Here is a 20,346-nt window from a genome sequence, read left to right as displayed (position 1 = left end):
CAAAAAGGGATGAATAAACAGTACATGATTTAAAAACACTTAAAAAGAGGCATGGACCCTTAAACACTAATGAACAGCACTAGGGAACGACACACACTGTCAACCCTAAACATGAAAAGGATAGTGACTCAAAAAACACTAGGGAGAAACAAAGTGAATCACAATAGGTTACTGGGTTTAAAGGCACCTATACAACGCTAAGGATAATGCACACTACACACCAAAAGGTAGACTTGTCAAAGTATAAATGACAGTCTCAAAGCATCACACATCTGCATTAGCATACAGTAATATACAGTAACCAATGCCTACAGCACAAATCATGTGTAGGAAAGGTGGTAAGGTGGAATGAAATCCCTAGATGTGTAGAGCAATGAAGTTAATGAATAGCATACTGTACAGTATAAAACATAACATTACAATCCACACAGTACATTGCATTTACAGTACATTGTATACTGTAAATGATGCATAGCATTAAATCTATGCACCATACTGTATACAGTACTGTACATTCTGCAAATGAATGTTAACAATATAATTGCAAGCTACTCTACCAGTAAATACTGTACAAACACTTCCAAACAAGTCAACTTAACTACAGTATTGTAACCAAGCAAGTAAACCAAAATCAATATATACTGTAAGTAACAACCAGAAAAGACAATTTAAAAACAAACTAACCCTTACAATACCAAGGATTACATCTATCTAATTGTAAAAAACCTTATACATTATACACAGCATTGTTTAAAAACCCCTTCCCCCCTAATGTTTGTGTTAAGCAGATTACACTGAAGGGAGAGAGATATAAAGGCCTGAAGCCCCTTCCCCCCTAATGTTTCTGTTAAGCAGATTACACTGAAGGGAGAGAGATATAAAGGCCTAAAGCCCCTTCCCCCCCTAATGTTTCTGTTAAACAGATTACAGTACATTGAAGGGAGAGAGATTTTACAGAAACACACATTAGGGGGGAGGGGGCTTTAAACAGATTACATTGAAGGGAGAGAGATGTTTCTGTTACCAGTAAATCTCCCTCCCTGCATTGCTAACCACCCTCACCCCATACCCACATACCGTTAACCCCACCCCCCATCCTGGCCATGGCCCCTCCGCTTCTGCAAAACAGACACAAAAATTAAAACATACAAAGTAATGTCCCCTAACCCCTTAATCACCATAGCGGTTATTAACCGCTACAGTCATGAAGGGGTTAACCCACCCTCACCCACCCACCACTCGGGATGCCTACATACCCTCCCACACTAACCCCCCCCCCCCCCACCCGTGAGGCCTAACCACCCAGTCAGTACCCACAAGGGAGGCCTACCCACATACCGTTGGGGAAACACCCCACCCCCACCCCAGTACCCACAATAAAAACAGTACAATCACCCACAATAAACAGCATTCTATTTATTAAATACATTACCCACCCCCTGTGCCCCCCCCCCCCATAAATACAAGATTTATTCTTTTACATTCAGGGTCCATAACGTAGCCCCACGCTAGTCCCCGGTGGGCTGGCAGGGCACCTGGACAGACCTACAGTTTACCAGCAGCATTCCACAGGTTCTGGAGGCCTGCTGGTGGATCCTGCCAGCACCATGGCGCTCAGGTGGTCTCCTTGGGTCACCGTGAGCCACAATTGGGTCCACACGGTAGGCCCAAGGATGTCTGGGAGCCCCGGGTCAAACCCACAGGTGTCTGCGGGGCCTCGGGTGGTTCCCATGGGGGTCTGGGGAACTCACGGGTGCTCACTACGGGTCCGCGGTGCCCCCACAGAAGTGGGACCACACATCATCATCCCCGCACCTACGGCTCGGAGGTGCCCCCACAGAAGTGGGACCACACATCGTCATGCCCGCAGACTACGGGTCCGCGGTGCCCCCACAGAAGTGGGACCACACATCATCATCCCCGCATGTGTCACCCGTGGAACCACCAGCCTGCTACCCTTTAGGATACCCGAGGATTCCCCGCGGGTGGTCTCCAGAGGTCCCACGCAAAACCACGGAAGTAACCCTGAATGTAAAAAAAATAAACCTGGCCTATACATTCAATACATACACCCTCCCCCCCAACACCTACAGTACAATAATGTGCAAAATAACTATTATCCAGATATGGATAATAGATTAATTGCCCATTATTAAAAACATTAACTAGCATATACAAATAAATGAAGTACTACTGACCTCATCAATACGAAGTGTCCGTTGCCAGCAAAATCCTTGTCTTGTCCACAACATACAGTAGCGACATTGCTTATTGAAGCAAAAGCCGCCGGCTCCATGCGGCTGGGAAGCGGGTAGCCGCGGCGCGTGGCGGCGCACTGTGACGTCACAGTAACATGCGCGCCCGGCTTCCCCGTCTTCCCCGTCTTCCCCTGGCTTCCCCGACACCCCTGGAGATCAAATGAAGGTAAGCGGGGGTGCGGGGAAGCAGAGGGGCATAGCAGGAGCCTTGTACGGGGTCGGGAAGGGATTTAAATTGCGCGCGAAGTGGAGGGGGGGTGCGTGGGGGAAACGCGGCGGCGCGCGGTTGTTACTGGCGGCAGCTGGGGTAGATCTCGGCGTGCCGTCGTGATTTAGTGCAATAAACAATGTCGGTGCTGTACATAGCTAATACAAAGCCAATACATTGCAATTACATTCAGATATCAATTAACCCCTTAAACACCTTATCGGATAATAACCGCAAAGGTAATTAAGGGGTTAAGCCACACAGGCACGATACCCACCCTTCACCCATGAATTTGTACTGTGGCTTCATCATGCAACTATATATATATACTGTATATATATACATACAGAGAGACAGAGAGAAAGAGAGAGAGAGAGATATATACAGTATATATATATACACACGTTATATACACACCCATGATAAACCAAATATACAGTACAAATAAATGTAGAAGGGTTATCAAAACCATACTGTTCTACAGTACAACCAAACACTTCTCCATACAGACACTACATTAAAATCAATTTCCTTTAAAAATCCTAACTGATCTCACAATCTACTGTACTGTATATGATCACAAACCAATGAAAAAAGTCACATTCCAAAATGCATAAAATCTATGCACCATACTGTATACATTCTGCAAATTAATCAACGTAAACAAAAATCAATTAGCAATCATTATTTAGATCTCTAAACATTTCACACTCAATCATGAACAATGAAACCATTAACAGATTCACGCCTAGAGCAGAACAATTAAGCCTTTGAAAAAATATAAGTACCGACAAAAATACAACCTTTCCAAACCAAGCCTACAGTACCTACAGTATCCCTGACCTTCCTCAAACACACAATACAATACCAAGGAATACATCTACAGTATCTAATTTTAAAATACTTTAAACTCACAAAATAATTAAAAACACATCTAATCCAGCTTTTAAAACATCATCATTTCTTACCCTGAATGTATACTGTACAGTATATCTCTCTAGACATATATATTGTACATACATACATACAGTGGCAAGAAATGATATACCACAAAAAAAAAAAAATACACAGGTTAAAAAACCTTTTGAAAAAATTAACAAGTTAAATAAAATACATTTCTTTACTGTAGTTCACTTACCATTACTTGCCCCCACCGACTCCCGTTGCCCAGCTTACTCACGAACCAATCCACGATCAGGAACCCATAAAATAATAAACCATTGAAAATAATAAACATTAAACTAAAAATCCAAACCAATCCACGGGTCTTCTACTTGTAATACACCTTCATCTGTATTCTTCTTTCTTCTATCTCCTTCCGGGCGGGGCAGGGCGTGGTCTTCTTTCCATCATCGGCCACGCCCTTGTCTTTTTCCTTCTCCGGAGGTCCTTCCTCCGCGGCGTCTGGCTGCAAAATGAGACGACATAGGCTTTTAAAGGCCTATGACGTCACATTTTGCGTCATGGTTCCCACGGTCCTGATTGGACCGTGAAAACCATGTGTTTTGGCCGATAATAAAAAAATGATGACGTCACTTAAAGGGAATGAAAGCACAGCCAATCAGAATGGCTTTGCTTCAATTGCCTTTAAGTTGACGTCATGAAAAGGCACATGGCCGTGCACACATGGTACTAGAGCCAATCAGAGCGTGGGAACTTTATCCCTACTCTGATTGGCTCTGGTATACCATGTGTCAGGGGCTTGGGGGAGAAAGGATGTGACGTCAATGAAAACCTGTCACGTGGTACGGTAGCCAATCAGAGCGTGGGAACTTTATCCCTACTCTGATTGGCTCTGGTATACCATGTGTCAGGGGCTTGGGGGAGAAAGGATGTGACGTCAATGAAAACCTGTCACGTGGTACGGTAGCCAATCAGAGCGTGGGAACTTTATCCTTATTGACGTCACATCCTTTCTCCCCCAAGCCCCTGACACATGGTATACCAGAGCCATTCAGAGTAGGGATAAAGTTCCCACGCTCTGATTGGCTCTAGTACCATGTGTGCACGGCCATGTGCCTTTTCATGACGTCAACTTAAAGGCAATTGAAGCAAAGCCATTCTGATTGGCTGTGCTTTCATTCCCTTTAAGTGACGTCATCATTTTTTTATTATCGGCCAAAACACATGGTTTTCACGGTCCAATCAGGACCGTGGGAACCATGACGCAAAATGTGACGTCATAGGCCTTTAAAAGCCTATGTCGTCTCATTTTGCAGCCAGACGCCGCGGAGGAAGGACCTCCGGAGAAGGAAAAAGACAAGGGCGTGGCCGATGATGGAAAGAAGACCACGCCCTGCCCCGCCCGGAAGGAGATAGAAGAAAGAAGAATACAGATGAAGGTGTATTACAAGTAGAAGACCCGTGGATTGGTTTGGATTTTTAGTTTAATGTTTATTATTTTCAATGGTTTATTATTTTATGGGTTCCTGATCGTGGATTGGTTCGTGAGTAAGCTGGGCAACGGGAGTCGGTGGGGGCAAGTAATGGTAAGTGAACTACAGTAAAGAAATGTATTTTATTTAACTTGTTAATTTTTTCAAAAGGTTTTTTAACCTGTGTATTTTTTTTTTTTTGTGGTATATCATTTCTTGCCACTGTATGTATGTATGTACAATATATATGTCTAGAGAGATATACTGTACAGTATACATTCAGGGTAAGAAATGATGATGTTTTAAAAGCTGGATTAGATGTGTTTTTAATTATTTTGTGAGTTTAAAGTATTTTAAAATTAGATACTGTAGATGTATTCCTTGGTATTGTATTGTGTGTTTGAGGAAGGTCAGGGATACTGTAGGTACTGTAGGCTTGGTTTGGAAAGGTTGTATTTTTGTCGGTACTTATATTTTTTCAAAGGCTTAATTGTTCTGCTCTAGGCGTGAATCTGTTAATGGTTTCATTGTTCATGATTGAGTGTGAAATGTTTAGAGATCTAAATAATGATTGCTAATTGATTTTTGTTTACGTTGATTAATTTGCAGAATGTATACAGTATGGTGCATAGATTTTATGCATTTTGGAATGTGACTTTTTTCATTGGTTTGTGATCATATACAGTACAGTAGATTGTGAGATCAGTTAGGATTTTTAAAGGAAATTGATTTTAATGTAGTGTCTGTATGGAGAAGTGTTTGGTTGTAGAACAGTATGGTTTTGATAACCCTTCTACATTTATTTGTACTGTATATTTGGTTTATCATGGGTGTGTATATAACGTGTGTATATATATATACTGTATATATCTCTCTCTCTCTCTTTCTCTCTGTCTCTCTGTATGTATATATATACAGTATATATATATAGTTGCATGATGAAGCCACAGTACAAATTCATGGGTGAAGGGTGGGTATCGTGCCTGTGTGGCTTAACCCCTTAATTACCTTTGCGGTTATTATCCGATAAGGTGTTTAAGGGGTTAATTGATATCTGAATGTAATTGCAATGTATTGGCTTTGTATTAGCTATGTATGTTGTGGACAAGACAAGGATTTTGCTGGCAACGGACACTTCGTATTGATGAGGTCAGTAGTACTTCATTTATTTGTATATGCTAGTTAATGTTTTTAATAATGGGCAATTAATCTATTATCCATATCTGGATAATAGTTATTTTGCACATTATTGTACTGTAGGTGTTGGGGGGGAGGGTGTATGTATTGAATGTATAGGCCAGGTTTATTTTTTTTACATTCAGGGTTACTTCCGTGGTTTTGCGTGGGACCTCTGGAGACCACCCGCGGGGAATCCTCGGGTATCCTAAAGGGTAGCAGGCTGGTGGTTCCACGGGTGACACATGCGGGGATGATGATGTGTGGTCCCACTTCTGTGGGGGCACCGCGGACCCGTAGTCTGCGGGCATGACGATGTGTGGTCCCACTTCTGTGGGGGCACCTCCGAGCCGTAGGTGCGGGGATGATGATGTGTGGTCCCACTTCTGTGGGGGCACCGCGGACCCGTAGTGAGCACCCGTGAGTTCCCCAGACCCCCATGGGAACCACCCGAGGCCCCGCAGACACCTGTGGGTTTGACCCGGGGCTCCCAGACATCCTTGGGCCTACCGTGTGGACCCAATTGTGGCTCACGGTGACCCAAGGAGACCACCTGAGCGCCATGGTGCTGGCAGGATCCACCAGCAGGCCTCCAGAACCTGTGGAATGCTGCTGGTAAACTGTAGGTCTGTCCAGGTGCCCTGCCAGCCCACCGGGGACTAGCGTGGGGCTACGTTATGGACCCTGAATGTAAAAGAATAAATCTTGTATTTATGGGGGGGGGGCACAGGGGGTGGGTAATGTATTTAATAAATAGAATGCTGTTTATTGTGGGTGATTGTACTGATTTTATTGTGGGTACTGGGGTGGGGGTGGGGTGTTTCCCCAACGGTATGTGGGTAGGCCTCCCTTGTGGGTAGTTAGTGGGTGAGGGTTGAGGGTGGTTAGGCCTCACGGGGTGGGGGGTTAGAGTGGGAGGGTATGTACAGTAGGCGTCCCGAGTGGTGGGTGAGGGCGGGTTAACCCCTTCATGACTGTAGCGGTTAATAACCGCTATGGTGATTAAGGGGTTAGGGGACATTACTTTGAAAGTGTTATTTTTTTTCTCTGTTTTACTGTACAGCAGCGGAGGTTGCCATGGGTAGTGGGTAGTGTATTGAATGTATTTATTGGTTATTATGCCTTAACCCCTTCATTACCTTAGCGGCTATACGCTATGCTAATGAAGCCTCGTTTCTGAACTTTTAATAATATTGTGCAGGAGCAGGGGGTCCCCTGAGATTAGATTTCTGTCTCAGGGAACCCCCTGCTCACTCTACAATATTATTAAAAAGACAGAAATGCTGCTTCTTTACCATAGCGCATAGCCGCTAAGCTAAAGAATGATTCTTTAATGATGTGTGTGTTTTATTCACAGTGTAGATGTTCTCCGGAGCTGAAGCGCACAGGTTTCAGGTCTGGGGACCCCGTGCCCCCCGAGATACAGGCCCCTTTAGGGGGTGCCGGTATCCCTCTGCTCTGCTTGGTTTACAGGCCGCGGTCACGTGATCGCGGCCTGTAAACCAAGCAGAGCAGAGGGATACCGGCACCCCCTAAAGGGGCCTGTATCTCGGGGGGCACGGGGTCCCCAGACCTGAAACCTGTGCGCTTCAGCTCCAGAGACCCCCTGCACATCTACACTATCAATAAAAATGTATTTCAAATGTATTTATTTGTATTTATTTATTTATTTATTTATTTATTTATTGCGGGGATGCTGTGTGTGATTATTTTTTATTGTGTTTAGCGGGGGTGGGTGACGGGGTTTATAAATGTGAGTTTATAAATAAAATAAAGAATATTATTTATAGGGGCCTTAGAACAGAAGTTCCCACGCCAATTGCGCGCTCATTGCTCTTTTGTTACAATGTTGCTGGTCTTGCGGGTTTGCAGTCTGGCAGCAAAAAGCAGTTTGTACTGTAGTACTGTGTGTGAGATAAAGTAACCAGTTCTTTTATTGCTGAAGTCGCCACTAAAAACTTTTATTTACAAATACAGTACAAAAACCGTGCAACACACAACAACATACCGTATCCTTTGTTTAAGTACAGCAGGTACTATAGGGTAAAACATGTACTGTACAGTACAGCACAACATTACAGTATGGTCTCACTGAAAGTCCTCCCCATTTTCCAGCCATGGCCGATGCCTTGCATGGCGCAAAACGCCATTAATGCAGTCTCTAACGCCTCTCATTACAGGATCTGTAACAGGATAATAGCGCTGCATTTCTTCCACAATCTTTTTCCTTAAATTGGCAGGAAGGGCATTTTTTTGGCGATTCCCATCATAGTTCACTTTGAACACCCACTCGCAGTACAATGTGTAGGGAACATGGTGTTTAAATATGATCAAGGCATACTTGTGTGGTATACCAGCACTCCTCACCCTATACTTCTCCCTCAGCGCCGGTGGCAGATCGCACAGGGAGATGTCGGGCACTGTTTGTATGCGAGCGGGTGTAGGAAGTCTTTTGTGAGCGGGTGTACTTGAGGCGATGGGCAATGGTAGGGTGTCTGGGAGGAAGCTTTCCTCCGGTAGTGGTCGCCGGGTTGTCTCCTGGCGTGGTCTTGATGGGGTTGTCATGTCCTCCTCAATAGCATAGTACACTGTATCTTCTGGTGGAGGGGGTGTGCTTGGTGATGGAAGGGGGTCAAAGGTACCATGCATCACATCCATGTCACCCCCCTGCTCCAGCGTCGGGGAAACAGGGGCATTAACACCGAGCAAATAATGTATGCCCGCTATGTCTGCCTCTATCTTGTGCATCCGTTGATCCAGCCGCTGCTCCATTTGTAGCATCCCTTGCTCCATATGTAGCACCGACTCCAGAAGCAGATCTAGCTTTGCCAGCACACTAGAATTCCCGGGGAGATCCACACTTAGCCCATTCAGGATCCGGTCCAACGAGCTGCTTGTGCATGGCATCTGGAGATCTGGGGGGATGGGTGCAACGGAGGATGAGATGGGGGTTCCCTGGAGAGAAGCGGCATCGATGGAGAGTGGAAGAGGTGACCTGGGGATGCCCGGTACAGGAGAAGCTGCAGCGTGGTGGAAGAGGGATGGAGAAGGTGACCGCTGGATTTCCGGGAGAGAAGTAGAGTCGTCCAAGAGCAAAGGAGACAGTGACCCGTTGATTTCAGAGGCAGCAGCATCTTCAGATGGAACCGGAGAAGATGGGGGTGGAGAAGCCGGGCTGAAGATTTCCGGGACAGCTACAGCAGAGTCGTCGAAGCATATGGGAGCAAGTGGTCTGCGGATTCGGTGAGTTGGCTGCCATGCGTCTTGCGTACCGAGCACAGTACCGTATTTCTTCTTCACATAATAAGGCTGACGTGTTTTAAAAGCCTTAGCCTTTGGGGTCAGCAGAAGGTTTTCTTTGTTGGCCTTAGCCTGTCGCTTTGCCTTTGGCTTGGAAACGGTAACTGCCTTTCTTTTTTTCAGTGTGGCAGGCACAGCAGAGGTGAGATGATTCTTTCGTCCATAGAACCGGGGCTGCTCCATGTAAGCGGGAGGCACAATGCAGTATCTGGACAATGCCTCAGATAAAGATCAGCAAGTGGTGGGCTATGCAACGTGTACAACCTTTTATGCATGGCTGCCAGGTACAGGTGTTGAAAGTGGGTGGTCTGTTATGTGAGTCATTAACATATAAATACACCATCCATTTTGTGGATTCACTGCACATTGAATACACATCGACTAAACATCGAATACACATTCTTGTGTTTGTATTTCTTTCTACAGTACTCGCAGCAATGCCTGTTAAGAAGATTTCCAAGGATCTCAGCATGCGAATGAAGGAGATGTACACGAGCGGAAAACGAATTGCAGATATCCAGCGCTGGTTAACTGCTTCTGGCCTCGTTGTGCCATCAAGCACTGTGTGCTATCATGCACAAGGAAAAAACAGAGACCGCAAAAAGGCACCAAGGGTAACAAATGCGTAAGTATACTGTATTTATAAAACTTAACCAAAAAAAATATAGAAAACTGTAGTGTACATCTACAGTATACCGTATTTATATAGTATATTTATTATATTACAACAGTATATACTGTAGTGTACTGTATGTGTGGTCAATTTATATTTTTTGTGCAGCAGTATACACTTTTGGTATATTGCAATTCATCTGACAACGGAATATACAGTATATGATGTGTATTTATTATGATATAACAACAGTATACCGTATTTATATAGTATATTTATTATATTACAACAGTATATACTGTAGTGTACTGTACTGTATGTGTGGTCAATTTATATTTTTTGTGCAGCAGTATACACTTTTGGTATATTGCAATTCATCTGACAACGGAATATACAGTATATGATGTGTATTTATTATGATATAACAACAGTATACCGTATTTATATAGTATATTTATTATATTACAACAGTATATACTGTAGTGTACTGTACTGTATGTGTGGTCAATTTATATTTTTTGTGCAGCAGTATACACTTTTGGTATATTGCAATCCATCTGACAACGGAATATACAGTATATGATGTCTATTTATTATGATATAACAACAGTATACCGTATTTATATAGTATATTTATTATATTACAACAGTATATACTGTACTGTACTGTATGTGTGGTCAATTTATATTTTTTGTGCAGCAGTATACACTTTTGGTATATTGCAATTCATCTGACAACGGAATATACAGTATATGATGTGTATTTATTATGATATACAGTAACAACAGTATACCGTATTTATATAGTATATTTATATTACAACAGTACTGTATACTGTATATTTTGTCTATTTATATTTATAGTACAGCAGTATACATTTTTTGTATATTTATATTTACTGTATATTACAACATTACATGTACAGTATACAATATACATTTTATATTGCTGCATATTAATAACACAATATAATTTCTTTGCATTGTAGGGAGACTACTCTTCTGGTGGACAGAATAAGTGAGGAGAATGATGAGAGGAGCGCATTAAGGGTTAAAAACACTCTTCAGGAAAACCACAATCTGACTGTATCCGAGAGCAGCATAAAGAAGATGAGACGCAGAATTGGATGGAAATATGGACGTGTGAGGTTAGTAGTGGACAGTACAGGAGGTACTGTACTGTAAAGTAAACATGTTGTTTTGCAAACTGTACTGCGCTGTGACGCTAACATTTTTTATTCATTGTCATTACAGAGCGTACCCCATGATACGGGACGCAAACAAAATCAAAAGAGTGCTCCAGGCCCAGGCATGGATCGACAGCGGTGAGACTTTCCAGGATTGCATCTTCACTGATGAGTCTACTGTGTCGCTGGAGAGATTTGCAAGATTTGCGTTCCACAAAAAAGGCCGCATAACTTTGAAGCCACGGCCAAAACACCCTGTGAAGCTGCATGTGTGGGGTGCCATCTCTAGGCGTGGACCGGGATGCATTGTCGTCTTTGAAGGTACAATTTCTCAAATATAATGCCGCCTAATGCACTGTACTTGACTAGTGTTGCCTTACCGTATGCACTGTACTGTACTATTGAGCACTTTTCTTTTCTTGCTATAGGAATCATGAATAAAGATTTCTTCCAAGACAACATTGTGCCCGTGATAGTGCGATACATCACAGAAGACTTTCCCAATGGTCATCGCTTTTACCAGGACAATGATCCCAAGCACACCGCGTCGACGGCGCATATCCTTGAGCGCGGCATCAACTGGGTGAAGACGCCAGCGGAGTAAGTGCAGTAGACCGTGTCCCATTTATATGTTCCCCACTGTTTTTACTGTGTACTGTATCTCTTAAACTAATTGTCCTTTCTTTCCAATCACAGATCACCAGACTTCAATCCGATCGAAATGGTCTGGCATCAGCTGAAGGACCACATCCGTAAAGTGGCGAAACCCTCCAAGAAGGACGAGTTGTATACAGCCATAATGAGTTTTTGGAACGATGTACTCACCGTGGAACGATGCAATAAATATATAGACCATATTGCCACTGTGTTGCCCATTGTCATCGCGCGCAATGGACAAGCATCAGGAAAGTAGTACAGTGCTGTAGTATTGTACAGTAGGTACACTATGATACAGGTAAGTATGGCACAGATTTTAGCTTTCCCAATAGTCAGAGTTTACAGTAGTTCCAGTATACAGTACAGTAGACTAGTTTGACATACTACAGTAACTGCCTACTAACTGCTCCATTTTTTTCTTTCCAGAGAAAGCTGCACCAGCCACCTACTGTACAGTAGTTCTACCATAATACAGTATGCACATACAGTACAGTACAGTAACTGAACAAAGTTTTTGTTTTCTTGTCGTTCCAGGAAAAAGGGTGCACCAGGGGGGAGGGGGGGCCTTGTGTTCGTCAAATCTGCTTGTGCAGTCAAATGTACAGTATATAAACAGCAGTAATGATGTACACAAAACCTCTCCTCTCTCAATGAACTACTGTACCGCAGACACAATGAGGATACTGTTACAGTATGAAGGGAAAAAGAACAGGATGGGTTATTTAACATTACAGTATACTGTGCAATATTTATACTGTATATTTATATATACTGTATTTTTATTCTAAAGGTATTCGAGAATGTACTCTACTGTATGAGGACCTGGTGACTTTCAACCCTCTCAGACCCACAGAAAGGATTACAGTATTTCACATCACTGTATATTTATCCTGTATATTTTCAGTAATTTAGAAGCAGTGGCTGTTCTGAACAGCCCAGGGCCAGTTTAACAAAACAATGGCTTGGATTGGATTAGCCAGACGATTGATGCTTGGCCAGGGAGGGATTAAAAACTCTAAGGGAGGGGGTGGGTGGTGTAGCTGTACTGTAGGATTGTACTGTGTCAGTATTTCCAACGCCAGGTCACCCTAATAATTGCATGAATAAACCCCCAAAGACAAGGCCCAAATATACTAGTACAGTATACAGTACTGTAAAGTATGTATTATTGTGTGTTGATGTTTTGAATTGCTGTTAACTTGAAATGTTTCACCATTGTATTGTACTGTATTTGTAAATAAAAGTATTTTGTGGCGACTTCAGCAATAAAAGAACTGGTTAATTTATCTCACATAAAGTACGTGAATACGACCGCAATCACCATTGTACAGTAAATGGGTGCATAGGATGGAACGACAGGTGCTAAAGGGGTATAAATATGATACTGTATTTATCAGTATTGATCAAAGAGAGTTGATCAGAAGGATTCCCCTTATAAAGTATACAGCACTCTATTGTCATTCATACAGTACAGTATACTGTAGTAAAGGGTAGACAACACATGGTCTTGCAGTATACTGTATTACTAAAAATCTGTCAGGTTGACCAGAATCACTGCGGATATCGGAAAATAATACAATTTTATTAATTCTACGTACTGTATATAAGGGGAATCCTTCTGATCAACTCTCTTTGATCAACACTGATAAATACAGTAATTTATCTCACACTCAGTACTACAAACTGCTTTTTGCTTGCAATAAACAAACAAACAGGGAAGCGCTACTGTATACTGTATGAGTTAGGATCAGGCCCAGCAGCCACTTTATGTTGAAAACCACATATGAAATGAGCATAAATTTGCATGAATAATTACACAAAAATATATAAAATAAATAGCACAAGTCTCTGACAGAGAGAAATTGTCCAGGTGGTGTGGATACAGGTTAATGCCCCTGTCTGATAGGACAGACTCGGGCAAGAACGGCCTGTGAGAGGTGAATATCCAGAATGGTAGCTGGGATGGAAAGCGCTACCAACTGTGCAGGTATTGAAGTGTGTAGAAATGGGAAGGTGCCGTAGGCATCAAATGTGGAAAGCGCTCACCCAGACTTCATACACTGCGCTTTTTGCTTGCATACTGCAAAGCCGCAAGACCAGCAACATTGTAAAAAAAGAGCAAAAAAAGAGCAATGAGCGCGAAATTGGCGTGGGAACTTCTGTTCTAGGGCCCCTAGAAATAATATTCTTTATTTTATTTATAAACTCACATTTATATATAAAGTATATATTTATTTCTCTTCATGTATTTATTTATATTTATTTATTAATTGTGGAGCTGCTGTGCGTGAGGGGCCATGGCCAGGATGGGGGGGGGGGGGTAACGGTACAGTATGTGGGTAGGGGGTGAGGGTGGTTAGACCTCACAGTACATTATGCACATTGGGCCCCCCTCCTCCCCACATTTACATACTGTACACTACACGACATCAATGCAGGGAGGGTTTACCAATGCAGGGAGGGTTTACCAATGCAGGTAAGGCTTTAGGCCTTTATATCTCTCTCCCTTCAGTGTAATCTGCTTAACAGAAACATTAGGGGGGGAAGGGGCTTTAGGCCTTTATATCTCTCTCCCTTCAGTGTAATCTGCTTAACACAAACATTAGGGGGGAAGGGGCTTTAGGCCTTTATATCTCTCTCCCTTCAGTGTAATCTGTTTAACAGAAACATTAGGGGGGAAGGGGCTTTAGGCCTTTATATCTCTCTCCCTTCAGTGTAATCTGCTTAACACAAACATTAGAGGGGAAGGGGTTTTTAAACAATGCTGTGTATAATGTATAAGGTTTTTTACAATTAGATAGATGTAATCCTTGGTATTGTAAGGGTTAGTTTGTTTTTAAATTGTCTTTTCTGGTTGTTACTTACAGTATATATTGATTTTGGTTTACTTGCTTGGTTAAAATACTGTAGTTAAGTTGACTTGTTTGGAAGTGTTTGTACAGTATTTACTGGTAGAGTAGCTTGCAATTATATTGTTAACATTCATTTGCAGAATGTACAGTACTGTATATGGTGCATAGATTTAATGCTATGCATCATTTACAGTATACAATGTACTGTAAATGCAATGTACTGTGTGGATTGTAATGTTATGTTTTATACTGTACAGTAAGCTATTCATTAACTTCATTGCTCTACACATCTAGGGATTTCATTCCACCTTACCACCTTTCCTACACATGATTTGTGCTGTAGGCATTGGTTACTGTATATTACTGTATGCTAATGCAGATGTGTGATGCTTTGAGACTGTCATTTATACTTTGACAAGTCTACCTATTGGTGTGTAGTGTGCATTATCCTTAGCGTTGTATAGGTGCCTTTAAACCCAGTAACCTATTGTGATTCACTTTGATTCTCCCTAGTGTTTTTTGAGTCACTATCCTTTTCATGTTTAGGGTTGACAGTGTGTGTCGTTCCCTAGTGCTGTTCATTAGTGTTTAAGGGTCCATGCCTCTTTTTAAGTGTTTTTAAATCATGTACTGTTTATTCATCCCTTTTTGCACTGTGTCAAATAAATAAACAAATATATCAATTGCATACCTGAGTGCTCCCATACGGGTTACTTTTTTCTCTTTTCACTCACATACAGTATGTATATATATACTGTATATATATATACAGTATATATATATATATATATATATATATATATATATATATATATATATAAATATAGCTGTATGATATATATATATATATATATATATATATATATATACACAGTGTATATATGTATACTGTATATATATATATATATATATATATATATATATATATATATATATATATATATATATATATATATATATATATATATATATATATATATACAGTGTATATATATATACAAAGTATATACTGTACAGTATATATTTATTTCTCTTCATGTCTTTATTTATTTATTTATTTAGATTTATTTATTAATTGTGGGGCTGCTGTGCGTGAATTTTTTTTATTGGGGGTGAGGGGGGTGTTTGGCCCTTGGTGTGAGTTTACGACTTGCAGCAGCAGCACAATGAATAAATATAAATAAATAAATAAATAAATGACAATAAATACATTTGAAATACATTTTTATTGATAGTGTACAAGTGCAGGGGGTCTCCGGAGCTGAAGCGCACAGTTTTCAGGTCTGGGGACCCCGTGCCCCCCGAGATACAGGCCCCTTTAGGGGGTGCCGGTATCCCTCTGCTCTGCTTGGTTTACAGGCCGCGATCACGTGATCGGGACCTTTAAACGCAGAGCACTCAGCACTCAGAAACACAGGCCAGACAGATTTAAACACACACACAATAGGGGGAGGTTTTTTTACATAGCTTGCGGGGAAGCTTAACGCACACACAATAGGGGGATAGGGGGAGGGTTTTTTACATAGATTAGAGAGAAGGCAGGGCGTTTTAAAAGCGAGAATAGGGGAGGGGGTTTTACATAGATTTTATTTATTTATTTAGATTTATTTATTAATTGTGGGGCTGCTGTGCGTGAATTTTTTTTATTGGGGGTGAGGGGGGTGTTTGGCCCTTGGTGTGAGTTTACGACTTGCAGCAGCAGCACAATGAATAAATAAATATAAATAAATAAATAAATAAATGACAATAAATACATTTGAAATACATTTTTATTGATAGTGTAGATGTGCAGGGGGTCTCCGGAGCTGAAGCGCACAGGTTTCAGGTCTGGGGACCCCGTGCCCCCCGAGATACAGGCCCCTTTAGGGGGTGCCGGTATCCCTCTGCTCTGCTTGGTTTACAGGCCGCGATCACGTGATCGGACCTTTAAACCAAGCAGAGGGCTACCGGCAGCCCCTAAGGGGCCTGTATCTCGGGGGGCACGGGGTCCCCAGACCTAAAACCAACGCGGTTCAGCTCCGGAGACCCCCTGCACATCTACACTATCAATAAAAATGTATTTCAAATGTATTTATTGTCATTTATTTATTTATTTTTTGGCGGCTGCTGTGTGTGTGTATTTTTTTATTGTGGGTAGCGGGAGGGTGGGTGAATGGGGTATTCGCCCCAACGATGGTTGGGGAGGGCTTGCGGGGGAGGGGGGGGTGGGGTAGCGGGAGGGCTTAACCCCTTCATGACCGTAGCGGTATTAACTGCTACGATCGTGAAGGGGTTAAGTGCACCCGCAACCCCCCCCCCCTCCCGCAAGTCCTAAACTCACACCAAGGGCCAAATACCCCCCTCACCCATCCCCACTACACACAATAAAGCGGGCACGGTGGGTTAACCCCTTCATTGCCTTAGCGGCTATCCGCTATGGTAATGACGCAGCATTTTCCGTATTTTTAATAATATTTATCAGGAGCAGGGGGGGGGGGGGGGGGTTCCCTGAGCATTAATTTCTGGCTCAGGGAACCCCCTGCTCACTGTACAATATTATTAAATCTCTCTCTGCTGCAAACACATCTCGCCCCCAGTATGTGCAGTAATTTACTGAACATGTACTGTAGAATAAATGCATAGTTTTATTTATTCGGGTTTATTACACAGTATACTGTATGGCCGGAAAACATCAGCATACAGTACAATATAATCCATCGAAATCCCCCCATTAGCCGTTTTCTTTTCTGAGGAAAAACAAAATGAAAAGTTTTAATGTACAGTAATGGTCAGCCCCCTAAAGAAGTTCCCAGCCAGCCCCACCAAAATAATACGGCAAAAATACAGTACTCACCATACTGTACAGTATTACTAAATTTCCCATTCAGCTTGCGCTGGCGCCGGCCCACTTCCAGTCCAGCTTTCATCATTTTGCAGAGGGACTAGCCCACCTGTAGTCAGCGGGAAATCGCTTAGGTACATGCAAGCTTCATCAAAACTGGCTGCGAAATCCATCTCAGAGTTGTCACCGACGGCGGGACCATGATGATAAGCTGGTGCTGCTGCTGGTTCTGGTTCTGGTTCTGGCGCATTGCTTGGCAGGGACTGTCGCTTCTTATTTCGTTTTAACACGACCCTTCGCCTTTTGCCGCCTCCATTATCATAGATACGGGAAAAACCCTGTGACACACACCAATACCCTCCAACAAATTGGGGCTCAATACGGTGAAAACAGGGGTCACTACATAACCTTTTCCTTATTGCATGCTTCCACAAATGAGGAGTTGGCGAAAATCTGTAAAAGTCATAATTTTCGATAAAATACTGATAAATTTGAACAACTGTTGCCATCTTATCCTCTGTTGCATTAATAGCGGCCCATATCAAATAAGCATAACTTCTGTCAGGTTTTTGGAACACGGGCTCCACTTGAACACTCATGTCTCTGTAGAATAGTGTAAGTGAAAATGATCTTTGTCTTTATTTAATACATTACAGTATGTAAAGCCTAAATTGATACATTTTTTGCAACTCTTCCTTCAGTCTCAAGGACAAGTTACACAATAGCATACTGTACTGGGATAAAGTAACTTTTTTTTGGAAACGAAACAACTTGCAAAGGCCACACATTACTTAAGTCATGAGTTTATGCCATCTGGTGGACAATCGAAACATCGCAGCCTAGTAAATCATTCTCATTATCATTTAACAGATCAGGCCCCCGTCAGCCAGGCATGAACCGTGGCTGGGAAGGCAAACGCAACGAAGCATGCAAGAGGTGAGCAGCGGCGGATTCCAGGTTTCTGCCAGGTACAAACCAGGCATTTGCTCGAATAAAGTGTGTCGGTGCAGTATGTCGATAGTCAAAAGCTAGTGCAGTATGGTTACATACAATGTTTCTTTTGTAGTGTGACATGTGTGTCACAATGATGTGTACACTATTGTGTATTTAAGATCATAAATGACGTATTATAGATTTTGTTTCATATCACATACAAAATTGTCACTTTTGTGTGTTGCTTACCTTAATGAACATGTCATGACAATGATTTATATTCTTCTGTATACACTGGCGACACACTTTATTCGAGCTCGGCTAGTCCCACGAATTCGGGTATACCCGGGTGTATTGAGGTTTGTGACTGTTTTCTGCCCGAGTGCATTGAGTTATTTTCCAGGCAGGGATTGAAGCATTTTATTCCCGCTGGCTGCAATACTGCACAGTATATATATATATACTGCATTACAATTCATGAATTTATGCCATCTGGTAGACACGCGAAGCATTGCAGCCTATTAAATCCTAATCATTATCATTTAACAGATCAGCCGCCCGTCAGCCAGGCATGAACCCAGGCTGGGAAGGCAAACGCAACGGGGCTTGTCAGAGGTGAGGAGCGGCGCATTCCAGGTATCTGCCAGGTACGTACTGGGTATTTGCTCGAATAAAGTGTGTCGGTGCAGTAGATGTTAATAGGGTTAGAAGATAGTTGTACGTATGTATTGGTATCTCCCAATAATCTTAGTGCCTCATGTTCATACTTAACACGATCCATAAGTACTATCCCCCCCCCCTTTATCTGCCTGTTTGATGACCAGTTCATGGTTCTCCATGAGTTCTTTAAGGGCCTCTTTCTCATCTTTGGTCAGATTTTCCAATTTCTTATTACCCTTATCCTTTAGATCAGAATTCAAAGTTTCAAAGTCCTGGTCATCAAACAGGCAGATACCAATACATACGTACAACTATCTTCTAACCCTATTAACATCTATACAGAAGAACTTAAGATCTTGTTAGACAAGGGAAAGGAGACCGGCATACTTGACGAAAAAGAATATAATTTCTTATATCAAAATAAAGCGAAGATGCCGGTCTTCTATTTCCTTCCCAAGATCCATAAGAGTGTAGTCAATCCCCCAGGAAGACCAATAGTTTCGGGGATTGACTCACTTACTGCCAACCTCTCGCTATACATAGACACTATTTTGCAACCACATGTGGTTAAACAAAAGGCCTATCTAAAGGATACGGTTGACATACTCAATCTCCTAAGTGGGGTGAAATGGGAAGATCATTTTATATTAGCCACTTGTGATGTTGCCTCACTCTATACCGTCATTAAACACACACAGGGATGTGAAACTGTCAGGCGTGTTTTACAAACAGATGAAAGCCTACCAGAATCACAGATTGATTTCATTATTGAAAGCATAAAATTTATATTGGAGCACAATTATTTTTGGTATGCACACACTTTTTATTTGCAGAAATGTGGGACGGCGATGGGGACGAGATTCGCGCCAAGCTACGCCAATTTATTTGTTTCAGATTGGGAGAAAGATAACATCTGGGTGGAGGGTGAGCTTGGCGCAGATCTTGTCCTTTATCGCCGCTACATAGATGATATTATTTTCATTTGGAGGGGAGGTGAAGACACTTTAATTAATTTTATTGATAGTATGAATGTTAACACACGTAATTTAAAATTCACGAGTGAATGGAGTCACACACAAATTAATTTCTTAGATTTGAACATATACATTGAAGATGGAATAATAAAAACAAAGACACACTTTAAGGAGATAGACAAGAACAACTTTATTAGAAGAGACAGCTGCCATTTACCTAGATGGATGGATAATGTACCATCAAGCCAGTTCACTAGAATTAGAAGAAACTGTACGGATATAGAACAATATCATACACAATCAGTCAAAATTAAAGATAGATTTCTGGAAAA

The sequence above is a fragment of the Ascaphus truei genome, chromosome 3 (genome assembly GCF_040206685.1).
Source record: "Ascaphus truei isolate aAscTru1 chromosome 3, aAscTru1.hap1, whole genome shotgun sequence".
NCBI lineage: Eukaryota > Metazoa > Chordata > Amphibia > Anura > Ascaphidae > Ascaphus > Ascaphus truei.
This window is presented reverse-complemented; position numbering follows the sequence as displayed.